Here is a 13,756-nt window from a genome sequence, read left to right on the forward strand (position 1 = left end):
GGTAGGGTGTTTGCCTTGCACATGGCCGACCCTGGTTCAATTACTCCATCCCTCTTGGAGAGCCTGGCAAGCTACCAAGAGTATCCTGCCTGCACAGCAGAGCCTGGTAAGCTCCCCATGGCATATTCAATATGCCAAAAATAGTAACAACAAGTCTCACAGTGAAGACATTACTGGTGCCCGCTTGAGCAAGTCGATGAACAATGGGAGGACAGTGCTACAGTGCTATGTATAGGTATACCAGTGATCAAAGCTTTGTATCTATAAACAATTCAACTTTTTAGTGCTCTAAAAATGTTTTCCCCTATCTGAATAAATATCCCTGGAATTAAGCATCTCTAATGGCTGTGTAAGTTATATCGCATGAACATATCAATCCCTTTTTTGTATATTTACAGTTGCCTTTTGTTATTAATACCACTGTAATAAACATCTTGTGTGCATAGATGTTTGTGTATATCTCTAAATTTTTTCCTTAGGATAAACTCTTAAAAGTGGATTTCTTTTTCTTTCTTTTCTTTTTTTTTTTATTAGAGATACAAACATTTTTCAGGCAAGCAGGTCTATCCTGGGGAATTTGAATCTACACCAAATTAGATCTGAAACAGCATGGGCATTTGTATAGGTCAAAATTTGTATTTGTCTTGTTCTGGGGCAGTTTTGTATCACTGTCCTACACATTTTCTCAATGAGGAAAAATGAGAGCACTCCTTTATTTCCCCCCCACCCCAATTTTTTTTAATTGAAGTAACACTTTAAAAAATTTTTTTTGTAAAAAATTTGATCGTGTTCTTCAGACTGTAGATTAGTTCAAGAACAAACTCCTGAGTCAAATCAGTTTTTTTAAAAAGTGAGTTGCTCTTTAAGTTCTCACGTCAAAGCAAGACAAGCAGACACATAAATTGGAGGTTGGATCCACCCGTCACTTACAGCTGTTGCTGATAAAAGCAGAGCAGTTCCAGGAGGCTGCGTGCAGGCAGCTGCCTCCTTACAGGCTATCAGTTCTTTCCCTGTATCATCTTGAGTTTCTCATTTTGTCCAAAGTGTAGAGTCAAGAGGGCATCTGGTCTCAAGCCTGGTATCTGCTCACCTTATCACTTCTGCCTTGCGTCCCCTTGAAGGGGGGGGAGGGTTGCTTTTCTGCTTGCTCCCCCAACCGCTCTTTTCTTTCCACCCTCTCTAGCAGTTTATAACAACTTGCTCTCATGTATATAGAAAAAGAAAGCCCTCAACAGGATCTGACTGTGCTGTTTGGAACTGTTTATGACTGATTTTGAACTCTCCGGGCAGGGCCATAAATACACAGTTAATCTGCCTGATAGCAAGAGCAGCCACCTTGGCCCCAAGAGATTAACCACATGTGGAAACATGGAGACCCATCTCCCCTGCACTTGCCAGCTGTTGGGAGGCTCTTGGTACTGGGTGGGGGGACTGACGACCCAGCAGGCACCCTGGTCATTTGCTTTCTTTACGTAGTCTTTGGAACACCTGCTGCCGTTCACCAAGGTCCTACCTGACTCCTGGAAAAGACCCATCAGTTACTTAAGCCATTGGCTGTTTCTTTGAACTTGAATTTTGGATTCAGTCCATATCATTGTGATGGAAAAAGTCATATCACTTCTTGTTTGGTCATTTAGGGTTATACTGCCTAATAAAATAGTCGCTGGCCTCATGTGGCTATTTAAACAAAACACAGGAAAATGCAAAAAAGTCAAATATTCATCCTCTTAGTCACACCAACCACATATCAAAGAGCTTCTAGACACATGTGACTAGTGGTTACTGAATGGGATATGGCAGATATAGACTATTTCCATTACTTCCAAAGTTATTTTTGGACAGACTTGATTGATACCCTTCACACTGGGGAAGACAGTGGTAGAAAAAAAAAAGGGCCTCTTGCTTCGTATTTATTTTTGACCATAGGAAAAAATGTAACAGGCCTTTATATTTGTTGAGTTTTTGCTAAATGCTAGTGGGCACTGTGCTTAGCACCTTCTAGGCATTACCTCGTTTAAGCCTCAGTGGAAGCCTGTTGAGGACAAGTACGGTGCCCATTTTGCAGATAACAGTAAGAAAGTTTGAGTTTCTTTCCTTCCAGCCTCACAAGCTCCACCACTGTGAGGTCTGCATTGTCAATCCTGGATGACAAGATAATTTAGGAATTTCTGAAGATGCAGGTGGTCTGGAGGTGAGTCAGGCTCGAAGGCTGCTCTGGCCTACTAGCTGGTTCCCCAAGTTCTACGCTCCCAGATCCAGTTGTTCACTGAAAACTTCCATTCTGGGAACCCCTGTGATTTCCGCTTTCTGATTTTCTGAGTGGGCAAGAGTTGAGTCTCATGTGTCCTCCTGATGGAGGTTGCTGAGGAATCCTGAGTTTTTCCAGCTTGAGTTGAGGCTTGGAGACTAATAGTTCTTGGAAGGTGTGATTTGGATGGTCCCTATATGCCTTCAAGTGTTGGAATGTTGTCTTGGCTGAGGAGGGTGTCCTATACAGGGGGCACAGAAGCAGGATAAGGGGGGAGGAAGGAGGAGTGGACAGTTGTGTAGAGGACTCTGTTTTATGTCCCAGATGGTTCTGATAAGCAGTCTCTCTCTCACAGTTGCTCTCATTAGTTCCCTCCATTCCACTCCCACTTCCTCCCGTTTGCACTTCTGTGGGCACCAAAGTTTTTTCTTCATTCTGGACATGAGCCAGCACTCTAGTACTTTGTGAGTCGAGTGTCAGGACAAGGTGTGACTTGATTCTCCCAGAAACCTCCCTTGTTCTAGAGATAGCCCGTGGGGCCAGGGAACTCTGGAGGAGCAAAGTTCAATTCCTGCCACTCCCCATCACATTTGAATCCCAGATGGTGCGAGTTCCACATTTCACTGTGGTGACAGATCAGAGGTGGTGGTGGTGGTGGTGGTGGTGTGTGTGTGTGTGTGTGTGTGGGCGGGGGGTGAGCAGACCTGACCACACAGCTGCTGCTGGAAGGACTGAGAAGTGGACTGATTAGGGGAAATCTGCACAGCTGATAGCTGGATCCATCCAGAGGCTGTGCACCCATTTCTGCCCTGTCGAGCAACAAAGTCTTTATTCATCCACTGTGTGGATAAAGCTGGGGCTCTGGTAGAAAATGCTTTGCACACTTTCATTGTGTGTTCGGGTGTGGGTGCAAGAGTCATCCTTAATTGCATTTTGAGTTCTTGGATAGTAGAGAGTATACTTTAGAACTTGATATTAGTATTTATGAAGTACTTAAAACTTTACCTTATGACCATACTTGGACCATACTTGAAAAAAGTGACAAGTAAGATGGTCACCACATTTTACTCAAGAATAAAGGAATGTGAATTCCTTATTCTTTCCTTTACAGCTTACCTCTCTCTCTGTTTCTCTCTCTCTCTGTCTCTCTCTCTCTCTCTCTCACCTCATTCGTAAAAAGAAAAAAAAGTCAGAATTTTATCCATAAAAATGTTAACTATATTTCATCTTTGGCCTTTGGGATTATGTATTAATGAAGCAGCAACACTAGGTAACTTAAATATGGTGAGTATGGAAGCAAGTCACAAAGTTGAGCCCAACCTAGGTAGGTCAATACCTAGGAGAGTTTCCAAAGATGGGAGTCAGAAATAAAGAAGATACACTGGGACTGGAGATATTTTTAGCTCCAATGCTATTTTCAATTTTTATATGTCTTCCATTGATATTCAAATACATAGAAGAGGAAAACCTGATTGATCTAAATTAAGTCACATGAGCATTCTTGAGTATACCAGGGTCACATGACTGAGTTAAACCTGCACTGTGATGATATAATGGAGAGGAGGTTCTGGAAAGGCAAAAGCAGTAGTGACCATTGCAGGTCACACAGATATTTTGTTCATTTATTGTTTCTAAATCTTTTTTGGGGGAGGGGGCCATACCTGGCAATGCACAGGGGTTACTCCTGGCTCTGCACTCAGGAATTACTCCTGGCTGTGCTCAGGGGGCCATATTGGGATGTTGGGAATCTAATCTGGGTTGGCTGCATGCAAGGCAAAAGCCCTATCCGCTGTACTATCGCTCCAGCCCCTGGTTTCTAAACTTTTGCAACAAATACCTAAACACTATTTGTATGTGTTTTATATTCATATATTAACTAAACATTAATTAAAAAAATTTCTTTACTTGTATTTTTTGGACTTTGAGTCACGCCCAGCTATGCTCAGGTTTTCCTCCTGGCTCTGTACTCAAGGATCTCTCCTGTTGGTGCTGTGGATGGAACCTGGGGGAGTTGTATACACTACTCATTGTACTATCACTCTGGTCTTCATACTTATATATTTTGTAGTTTAACAAAAACCTTTTCAAGGATTTGTTATTTTGATAACAAAAGATGTGGTCGGGTAAGAGCATTTCAAGTTGCAGTTGATAAGTAGATGTGTTTACTTGGAAAAGTAAAGGGTCAGCAAATCATGTAAAATGAGATTTTTAGAGGAATGATTTTATCAATCTGTCATCGTTCTATCTAAATTAATTTTTTTAAATTGAGGTAACATTGATTTATAAACACTGTCTATGTGTTAGCAGCACAGTTGCACACCTCTTCAAATGTGCCCTATGATAACCTGCTCACAGCCAAACTACCAATAACCCTGCCCCACAATCTACTGGACATCCTCCCTGCTTTGTTCTCCCTTCTTTCTCTTTTTTTTTGTAACCTTAGCAGTGCAATGAAAATTCAAAGGTTTCTTTGATTTGTATCTTTTCCTTCACTTTGTTTCTTTATATCCTGCAAATGAGTGAGATCTGCCAGTCTTTCCTTTTCTGGCTTATTTCACTTAGCATAATACCCTCAAGTTCCATCCATGTTATTGCAAATGACGCCATCTCATTTTTTAAAAAAAATAGAGTAGTATTCCATTCAAATGCACATCACATTCTCATCCAAGCATTTGTTGTCTTTGGATAAGGTTTTCAAATATTTTGGCTATTGTACATAGCGCCACAATGAACATAAGAATGCATATATCTCTTTTGAATTAGAAGTTTTATATTCTTAGAATAGATATCTAGGTGTCTAATGACTAAAACATATGGAATTTCCACTTTTGATTATCTTGAGACATTACTATACTGTTTTCTATATCAACTAGATCAGTCAATATTCCTGCCAACAGTGTACAAGGTTTTATTTTCTCTACACATTCACCAACATATGTTGTTTCTGGTCTTTATTTTAGATCATCTCACAAGTATGACTCTTTTTTTAAAAAAATTTTATTTATTTATTTTTTTCAAATACCCTTTCCTCCCTCAGTGTCCATTTCCCACCACCATGTATTCCAGTATCCCTCCCAATCCCCATCCCCACCATCCCCCCCTGCCTCTGTGGCAGGGCATTCCCCTTTGTTCTCTCTCTCCTTTTGGGTGTTGTGGTTTGCAAAAGAGTTAAGCCTGATTTTCAGGGAGAAATGTTGAATGATTTACTTTCCATTGATCATTTTGTATATAAGGAGATTATATAAGGTTTGGGAAAAAATGCCCTGGTACCCGTATGCCAGAGTTATGCTTGTAGGAGCTCATGGTCACTGGGGTTCCATCTGGAGAAGGCCTGATGGTAGCACCTACCCCATCTGGGACCTCCCGGTGATATCAGCTCTGTTTGGGACCTGGAGCATTCTCCGGGAGCTGTGGGGCTCTCCAGCCGGTTTTCTTCTTTGTTGCTGTGTGCTGTAAGAGGGCACAGGGGAGGCAAGTTGTCCTCCCGGCAGTATCAAAGTAGCTCTCGGCCAGGGATTTGTTAAAATCAGGATAAGGATTTGGGAAGGTACTTTGAGCCATGATGTCGGAAATGAGCCTTCCTTCCAGCTCCCGCTTTGCTGGATGATCTCTGCGGTCTCAGTGGACCTCAGGCCCACCGCAGACAGCTCGCCAAGGCCGGTAGGACCCAGAATCCACCATGATGAAGGGAACCCGTTTTGTACCCCACACTCCCACTCCTGGGACTACAAGTTTGACTCTTGTAATATTCCAATGTGGTTTTGACTTTGCTTAAAATATGCACAAAAAGCGATGACGAGCATTTTTTTCCATGTGCCTATTGGTCATATATGTCTTCTTTGGAGAAATGTCTATTCATATCTTTTCCCTGATTTTTGAATGGGTTATTTTTGTGTTGTTGTCATATGCTGTATCGATTCTTTTTTTTTCCTTTTTGGTGACACCCAGCAATGCACAGGGGTTACTTCTGGCTCTGCACTCAGAAATTACTCCTAGCGGTGCTCAAGGGACCATATAGGATGCTGGGAATCGAACCTGGGTTGGCCTTGTGCAAGGCAAACACCCTACCCGCTGTACTATCACACCAGCCCACTGTATCAATTCTTTTAAAATTTTATTTTACTTCCATTTTAGGCACTGTGATAATCCTGTTAGCTATAGGTTTTCATGCATGAAACAATCCAGCACTACACACTCCACTAGAGTGTCTGCATCTCCTCAACACTATCTCAGCCTCCCCTGAAACCTATTTCCTTCTTTATGGTCCCTTGTCATGGTAGCTTACTACTTAAGACTGAGTTGTATGATTTCGTTATAAATATAGGAGATTGGGTCCTTCTCTGATGTATGATATACAAATATCTTCTTCCATTTAATAGAACATCCTATTTTGGAGGGTGGTAGTGGTATGGGATTTTCAAGCAGTGTTCAGTTTCAATGTTTAGACTGAGCTTGCAGTGCTGTTTGGTTTAGTCTTACTGGGAGTCACCAAAGCCACACTCAGTTGAGCTCTAGGCATCATGCAATGCTAAGGATGCAAGCTCTATCTCCTCGACACTATCTGTTTATTTTAAGTACAGTTTTTTTGACTATGCAGAAACTTTTTTGTTTGATGTAGTTTTATTTATTTTGCTCTTGTTTTCAGAGGCATGCTGGGAGCCTAGTCTTACTCAGAGGACAAAGAGATTCAGGTATCTATATCTGAGGCTTACTTCCATTTCTTGAGGGAACTGCTTGAGATGTGGTGCAAAGCGTTCTGCAAGGATCCATAGTGAGGTGATCCATAGTCAGGTAGAGCATTTGCCTTGCATGCAGTCTCCAGCATCCTATATGCTCTCCTGAGCACTGTCAGGGGTAATTCCTGAGTACAGAGCCAGGAGTAAGTCCTGAGCACCTCTGGATATAGCCCCCAAACGGGAAAAAAAAAGGAAAACAAAACAGGACCAGTACCACAGATAATAACCAGCTACTTTGGAATAACAGATAATAACAAATAACATAGGTAATAGATAATAATCAGTTACTTTGGAATAATAGATAATAATAGATAACAGAGGCCGGAAGGAGAATGAGGGGAAAGCAAGAAGGAAGAATGAAGGGGATTCCAGAGAGAGAGAAGCAGAAGGGGAATCAGAGGAGAATGGAGAGGAGATTGGAATAAACTGCAATTGATACTGACCCGCCTGGCCCTCATTCCTTCCTTCGCCTACCCATCGCCATCAGTCTCCCCAGGGTGGGGAAAGCGGAGGCCACCAAACATGGGCGGCAAGAGAGATAGAGCATTGCTGCCCTTTAGTAAATACACACCAATCAAATTGGGATTTGAAGGTACTTTCCTCAATATAGTCAAATCCATGGACCACAAGCACACACCAAGCATTATTCTCAATTTGAAAAAATAAAGCCTTCTCTCTAGTTAGTAAAGCATATACATACTAACCTTTTGGTATCTGTATTGCAAACCAGAGTCTCCCACCCCCATGCCTGGCTGTCTTCACAGGCCCTCCCCTCCCCCCCAGAGGGGGGCGGGTTGAGTTTCCCTCCTTGCCCTGAGCAGTGCCCCAGCAGCAGAAGACCTCCAGAACCCAGCCACAGCCATGCTCAAGGCCACTCTCAACATTCTCGGATGATCCTCACACATGAGGAAACTGGCAGATGAACCCAGGAGTGCGGGACCTGGGGCTGAGATCTCGAAGCTTGATTGGCTTAGGACTGGGCCTCCTCTACCCAGATCTCCCATTTTCCAGTAGCTTGCAGTCACACCCACATACTGCCCCGGTGCCATGTAATCCCATCAATGGTCAAGATCCAGAAACTATAAAACAAAACTATAAAGCAAAACTATAAAACAAAAATAAAACACAACCTCTTAGTGCCTAATTCTCTGTCTTGGAGAACCCGGCAAGCTACTGAGAGTATTCTGCCTGCACAGCAGAGCCTAGCAAGCTCCCCGTGGCGTATTCAATATGCCAAAAACAGTAACAATAATGGGTCGCATACCCCTGACCATGAAAAAGCCTCCAATGTAGCACTGTTGGGAAAGATGAGTAAAGAGAGGCTGCTAAAATCTCAGGTCTAGGATGAATGGAGACATACTGGTGCCCTGCTGGATCAAATCGATGGACAATGGGATGATAGTGATATAGTCATACAGTGAATAGGTAACATAGATAATAGGTAATAATCAGCTACTTTGGAATAATAAATAATAGATAATATAGATAATAGATAATATCAGTGACTTTGGAATGACCTACATCATTTTTGAAGAGCTCTTTAGTATTTAATTTTCACTATTTTTCTTAAACACATAAATGTAAATCATTTTACAGAAGATGAAGTTAAGGTTTATATCATCTAATTTCCAATCAGTCATATAACATTTGGTGAAGGTTATAGGAAGGTAGCAGAGGGAGATGTGGAATTAGGATCCCAGGTCTATTTTGATTCTGGTGACCTTTTCAAAAATTATGCTATTGGAAGCGTTCAGCATAAGAGAAAGAACACATGGAGGGTGCGGGATCCCGGAGGGAAAAAAAAAAAGAAAAAACAAGTTCCAAAAAGAGCCGAGATCACCCGCAAGTTCCAGATGGAGTAGGTGCCGCATCCCGCCTCCCCCAGATGGAACCCCGGTGACCAGAAGCCTCTACAAACACAGCTCGAGTATGCGGGAACGAGGACTTTTTCTCAAATCTGCCGGACTACACCTCCCAGGTAACCTCTGATTCCGGAAGTCACGCCCACAGCCCGCCCCCCAGCGCCATCTTTGAAGCGTTCAGCATAAGAGAAAGAACACATGGAGGGTGCGGGATCCCGGAGGAAAAAAAAAAAAAAGAAAAAACAGGTTCCAAAAACATCTCTCTATATACAAAGTGATCAATGAGAAGTAAACCACCCAATCTTTCTCCCTGAAAGTCAGAGTTAAGTTTGGAGCACGGCCACAGCCCCAGAAACACAAGGACTTAATGCAGAACCCAGCAGCTTGGAGCAGAAAAGTGAACGGACTATGCGTTGACCCAGGCCATCAAGTCTGCCGGAGGGGAAAGGGTGTTGCCCCATTCGCCCTCTCTTCTCTGGAAAGAAGGATGGCGGCCGCATGGGAGCCTTGTGGACAGCAGGTATGAGCCGGGGGTGTGGGGGCGACTAAAACCTCATGGGAAGGGGGGCGTTCCGGTCCGTCCTTCACGCCCTACCGAGGTCACCAGTTGCCCCCTGCGAGCGGCTCTCCAGCACGGCCACAGCCCCAGAAGCACAAGGGCTTAATGCAGAACCCAGCAGCTTGGAGCAGAAAAGTGAAAGGACTATGCGTTAATCCAGGCAATCATTTCTGCCCAGAGGGGAAAGGGTGTTGCTCCCTTCCGCCCTCCTCCCTCTGGAAAGAAAGATGGCGGCCACATGGGAGCCTCGTGGACAGCAGGTATGAGCCGGGGGTGTGGGGGCGACTAAAACCTCATGGGAAGGGGGGCGTTCCGGTCCGTCCTTCACGCCCTACCGAGGTCACCAGTCACCCCCCACGAGCGGCTCTCCAGCACAGCCACGGCCCCAGAAGCACAAGGACTTAATGCAGAACCCAGCAGCTTGGAGCAGAAAAGTGAACGGACTATGCGTTGACCCAGGCCATCAAGTCTGCCGGAGGGGAAAGGGTGTTGCCCCATTCGCCCTCTCCTCTATGGAAAGAAAGATGGCGGCCACATGGGAGCCTTGTGGACAGCAGGTATGAGCCGGGGGAGTGGGGGCGACTAAAACCTCATGGGAAGGGGGGCGTTCCGGTCCGTCCTTCACGCCCTACCGAGGTCACCAGTTGCCCCCCACGAGCGGCTCTCCAGCACAGCCTCGGCCCCAGAAGCACAAGGACTTAATGCAGAACCCAGCAGCTTGGAGCAGAAAAGTGAACGGACTATGCATTGATCCAGGCCATCAAGTCTGCCGGTGGGGAAAGGGTGTTGCCCCATTCGCCCTCTCCTCTCTGGAAAGAAAGATGGCGGCCACATGGGAGCCTTGTGGACAGCAGGTATGAGCCGGGGGAGTGGGGGCGACTAAAACCTCATGGGAAGGGGGGCGTTCCGGTCCGTCCTTCACGCCCTACCGAGGCCACCGGTTGCCCCCCGCGAGCGGCTCTCCAGCACGGCCACGACTCCAGAACACAGAAACCAATTTCTTAACTATCTGACTTTCAGTAGAAATACTTCCAGGGTCAATAGGTAAAATAGCAGAAATCCAAAACCAACATTTAATTCTTGAACCCAGCTGTAGAAAGCAAATCACTTCACAATGCTTTTTCATCATGTCTGATTTGGGGGGGGGTAAACTCTAAATAATAGTGGTGAATCTTTTATTGAAACAATGAATCTAATCAAAGCAGATAGAGTGTTAACTAGAATTCATCTGCCTCACAGGGACGGGGAGGGGTGGGGGGTGGGGTTTTATTGGGGTTCTTCATGGTAAAAAATAAGTATTGGTAAAGGGAAATGTGTTTGATATTTGCATGACTGAGACATAAACCTGAAAGCTTTGTAACCTTTCCCACAGTGATTCAATAAATAAATAAAAAAAATCATGCTATTGGATTATTAGAATATCTGACCTAGAAAATCTTGTGAGTTGAAATAATTGTGGTACATAAAACAGGTTGAAAGAGTAATTAATGGTTTCATTTAAAACATAGGTTTCTAGAGTTATAAAATTGGTTGCAAAAATTTTATCCTACCACAAGGGCCAGGAGGATAGTTCCATGGTTTGGAAGCTGGTCTTATGTGCTGGGGGAAATAGGCAGTTAGGATGGAGAAGGGACCACTAAGTAAATGATGAATGGAGGTATCTCTTGGGATGGGAGATGTGTGCTGATAGTAGACTAAGGACCAAACATGATGGCCTCTTAGTATCTGTATTGCAAACCATAGTGCCCCAAAGTAGAGAGAGACTAAGAAGGAAGGTGCCTGCCACAGAGGCAGGGGTGGGATAGGGTGGTGGTGGCGGGAGGGATTCTGGGAATGTGGTGGTAGAGAATGCACACTGGTGGAAGGATGGGTGCTCAATCATTGTATGATTGAAATTCAGCATGAAAGTTTGTAACTGTATCTCATGGTGATATAATATAAAAATAAAATAAAATTAAAAAAACCTAAATCATGCTAACAATGAAGATCCCATGTGAAGTTAGGCACAAAGAGATTCCCAGAGGACTCTCACCGTTCCAAAAATGCTTGCATACCTCCACTTCTGCCCCCCATATCCCTCAAATTGCTTTCTAGTTTTTGAGAAAATCCCAAATGATGGAGCATCCCATTGCTTGCCATTATCCAGTACACAGTAGAGTTAGGAAAACAATGGCATGGAGAAATATTAAATTATTCTGAAAACACACTGGTTATGACAAAAAATGACCTAAAAACTCCCTTACAATAACTGGAGATGTGGTTGATCAAAATTAACAATAACCTTCATGTTTTCTCTTGGCTGCTAGACAAGGACCTCAGATCTGTCACTGGAAACTCACACATTTTCACGAATCTACAGAACTATGACCTCCCCTCAAAAGTATGCTCACACTGTGTCTGGAATTTCACATCAATACCCTTCTGAAGATTTACAGAAATCTTGTCTGATTTCTTAGTAATTCTTCTACAGGCTAGATAACTACCCTGCAAGTATGTTTACTGCTTAAAAATAAACAGAGTAGACAGGAAACCGATGTGGTATAAACATGATCCTTATGTTTTACTCCTGCATTTCAGCAGAGTCAATATCTTAATATGACTTCATGCTGTGCACTGTCAGTGGTTTGGTTTGGCTATTTCTTTCTTTGCTTCTTGAGGCAGAGTTGGAATAGGATGCAATAGACTGTTGAACTTGGGTAGGAAGTAATAGACTTTTGAACTTGATCACTGCCTGGCTGGTCTGCTTTGATAAACAAGGTATGTTTTTGTCATCAAGAGCAAGGATGATACAGATGTGATTATCTTCACATTAGGGAAGTATACACAATGGAAGGTAAGAGCCAGATTTTAGCAGCTGTTGGATGTTGCTTTGAGTTTTGTTCATCCAAGAGGATCTGGGACTTTCCTCCATTTCCTAATAGGGCAGGAGGTGTCCACATTACAGTAAGACCCACCAAATGACAGTCTTGCAGGGTCACTGCTTACTCTCATCTCTGTGTAGACACAATTCTTCTTGTTGGGCAATTTTCATTACAATAGTGTCTCCATCAAATATAATATTGTTGCTTATAGTAGGTCAAGATGTCACATAAATGTGGCTGTTATAATACTGGTTCCTTGGGGTGAAAATGAGGGTATCCTTCCTTCCCTATCCTTCCTTCCTTCCTTCACCCTTCTCTTTTCTTGGCATGTCAGATTCTTTCGCTATGGGGCCAAAAATGATTCAAAGGCCATTTAGGTCCCTGAGTATTTCAGACTCTGTGGAAAGGTGGACAATACATTGCAGCGGGGGGATGTTGGGTCTTTTTGGTAAATGTCTTAGGTATTTAGAAAGATGGACTTAAATGACATAGTGAACATGAATAGCTTAAAATTGCAGGCACAGATTACGATGAGGCTAAGTCAAACAGGAGTCATAGTACCCACTAGAGTTCAGAAATGTAAGACCTTCCCAACATTAAGCTAGAGGGGAAAATAGAAGGGTGGGGGAGAGAGCACGCGCCTGTGTTGAGTAATTCTTAGACACTAAAATTTTGAATGAGTGTGTTCTGTGGAATCAGTGGGACTTGATTGTGCTAGAGGTAGTGAATGTTCAAGGTAGGGAAGATCCTTTATCCCTACTGTCTATCTACCAATCTCCTAACACTTTCTTCCATTAGGTTAAAACCAATAAAGTTTTAATTGAGGGTATTCCTTACTTGCTATGATGCCCTGGGCAAGTTCACAGACCTCATTTCCTCTGTGCTGAATCTTAAGGACTGATAGAGTCTGGGAAATGCAGCCTTCAGGGGCTAAGCCCTGAGATTTATTGCAAAGAAAGGGTAGCTCAGGAAAGATAGGGAGGAACAAGAGGATGACGGTCATCATAGCAGGTCATCAATATCCACAACACAATCCTTACTGGGTTGCCTTTGGTCTAATTTTTCATCCTGCTACTTCTTGCATGTCTTGAGGATCCAGTGAAGTTTCACTTTTTGGAAAATTTTCTCTTGACCCTGCTCTCTCTCTTTTATGCTCCCATAATGTTCTGGGCACATTTTTATTAAGGCATATATTATGTTAAATTGTAATGAACAACTCGCTGTTTTGTCTTTCTCCACCAGCCTCAAATCTGAATGGCAGGAACCATTCTTATCTCTCTGGTGTCGCCAGTCTCTAAAAATCCTCTTTAATAGGAGACCATTAAAGAATCAAGGACAGACTCAATGAGAAGATGTAATGCCATTGACAGATATCTTCACATGCTAGTTACCTGCTCTGTTAAATACAAAAATCACACAGTTGAAATAAAAATGGTCTGATTAGCTTTTATCCTTCTTTGAGTATATACAAATAAGTCTTATTTTTAGAG

This window comes from Sorex fumeus, unplaced genomic scaffold (assembly GCF_029834395.1).
Source record: "Sorex fumeus unplaced genomic scaffold, SorFum_2.1 ptg000044l, whole genome shotgun sequence".
NCBI classification, from domain to species: domain Eukaryota; kingdom Metazoa; phylum Chordata; class Mammalia; order Eulipotyphla; family Soricidae; genus Sorex; species Sorex fumeus.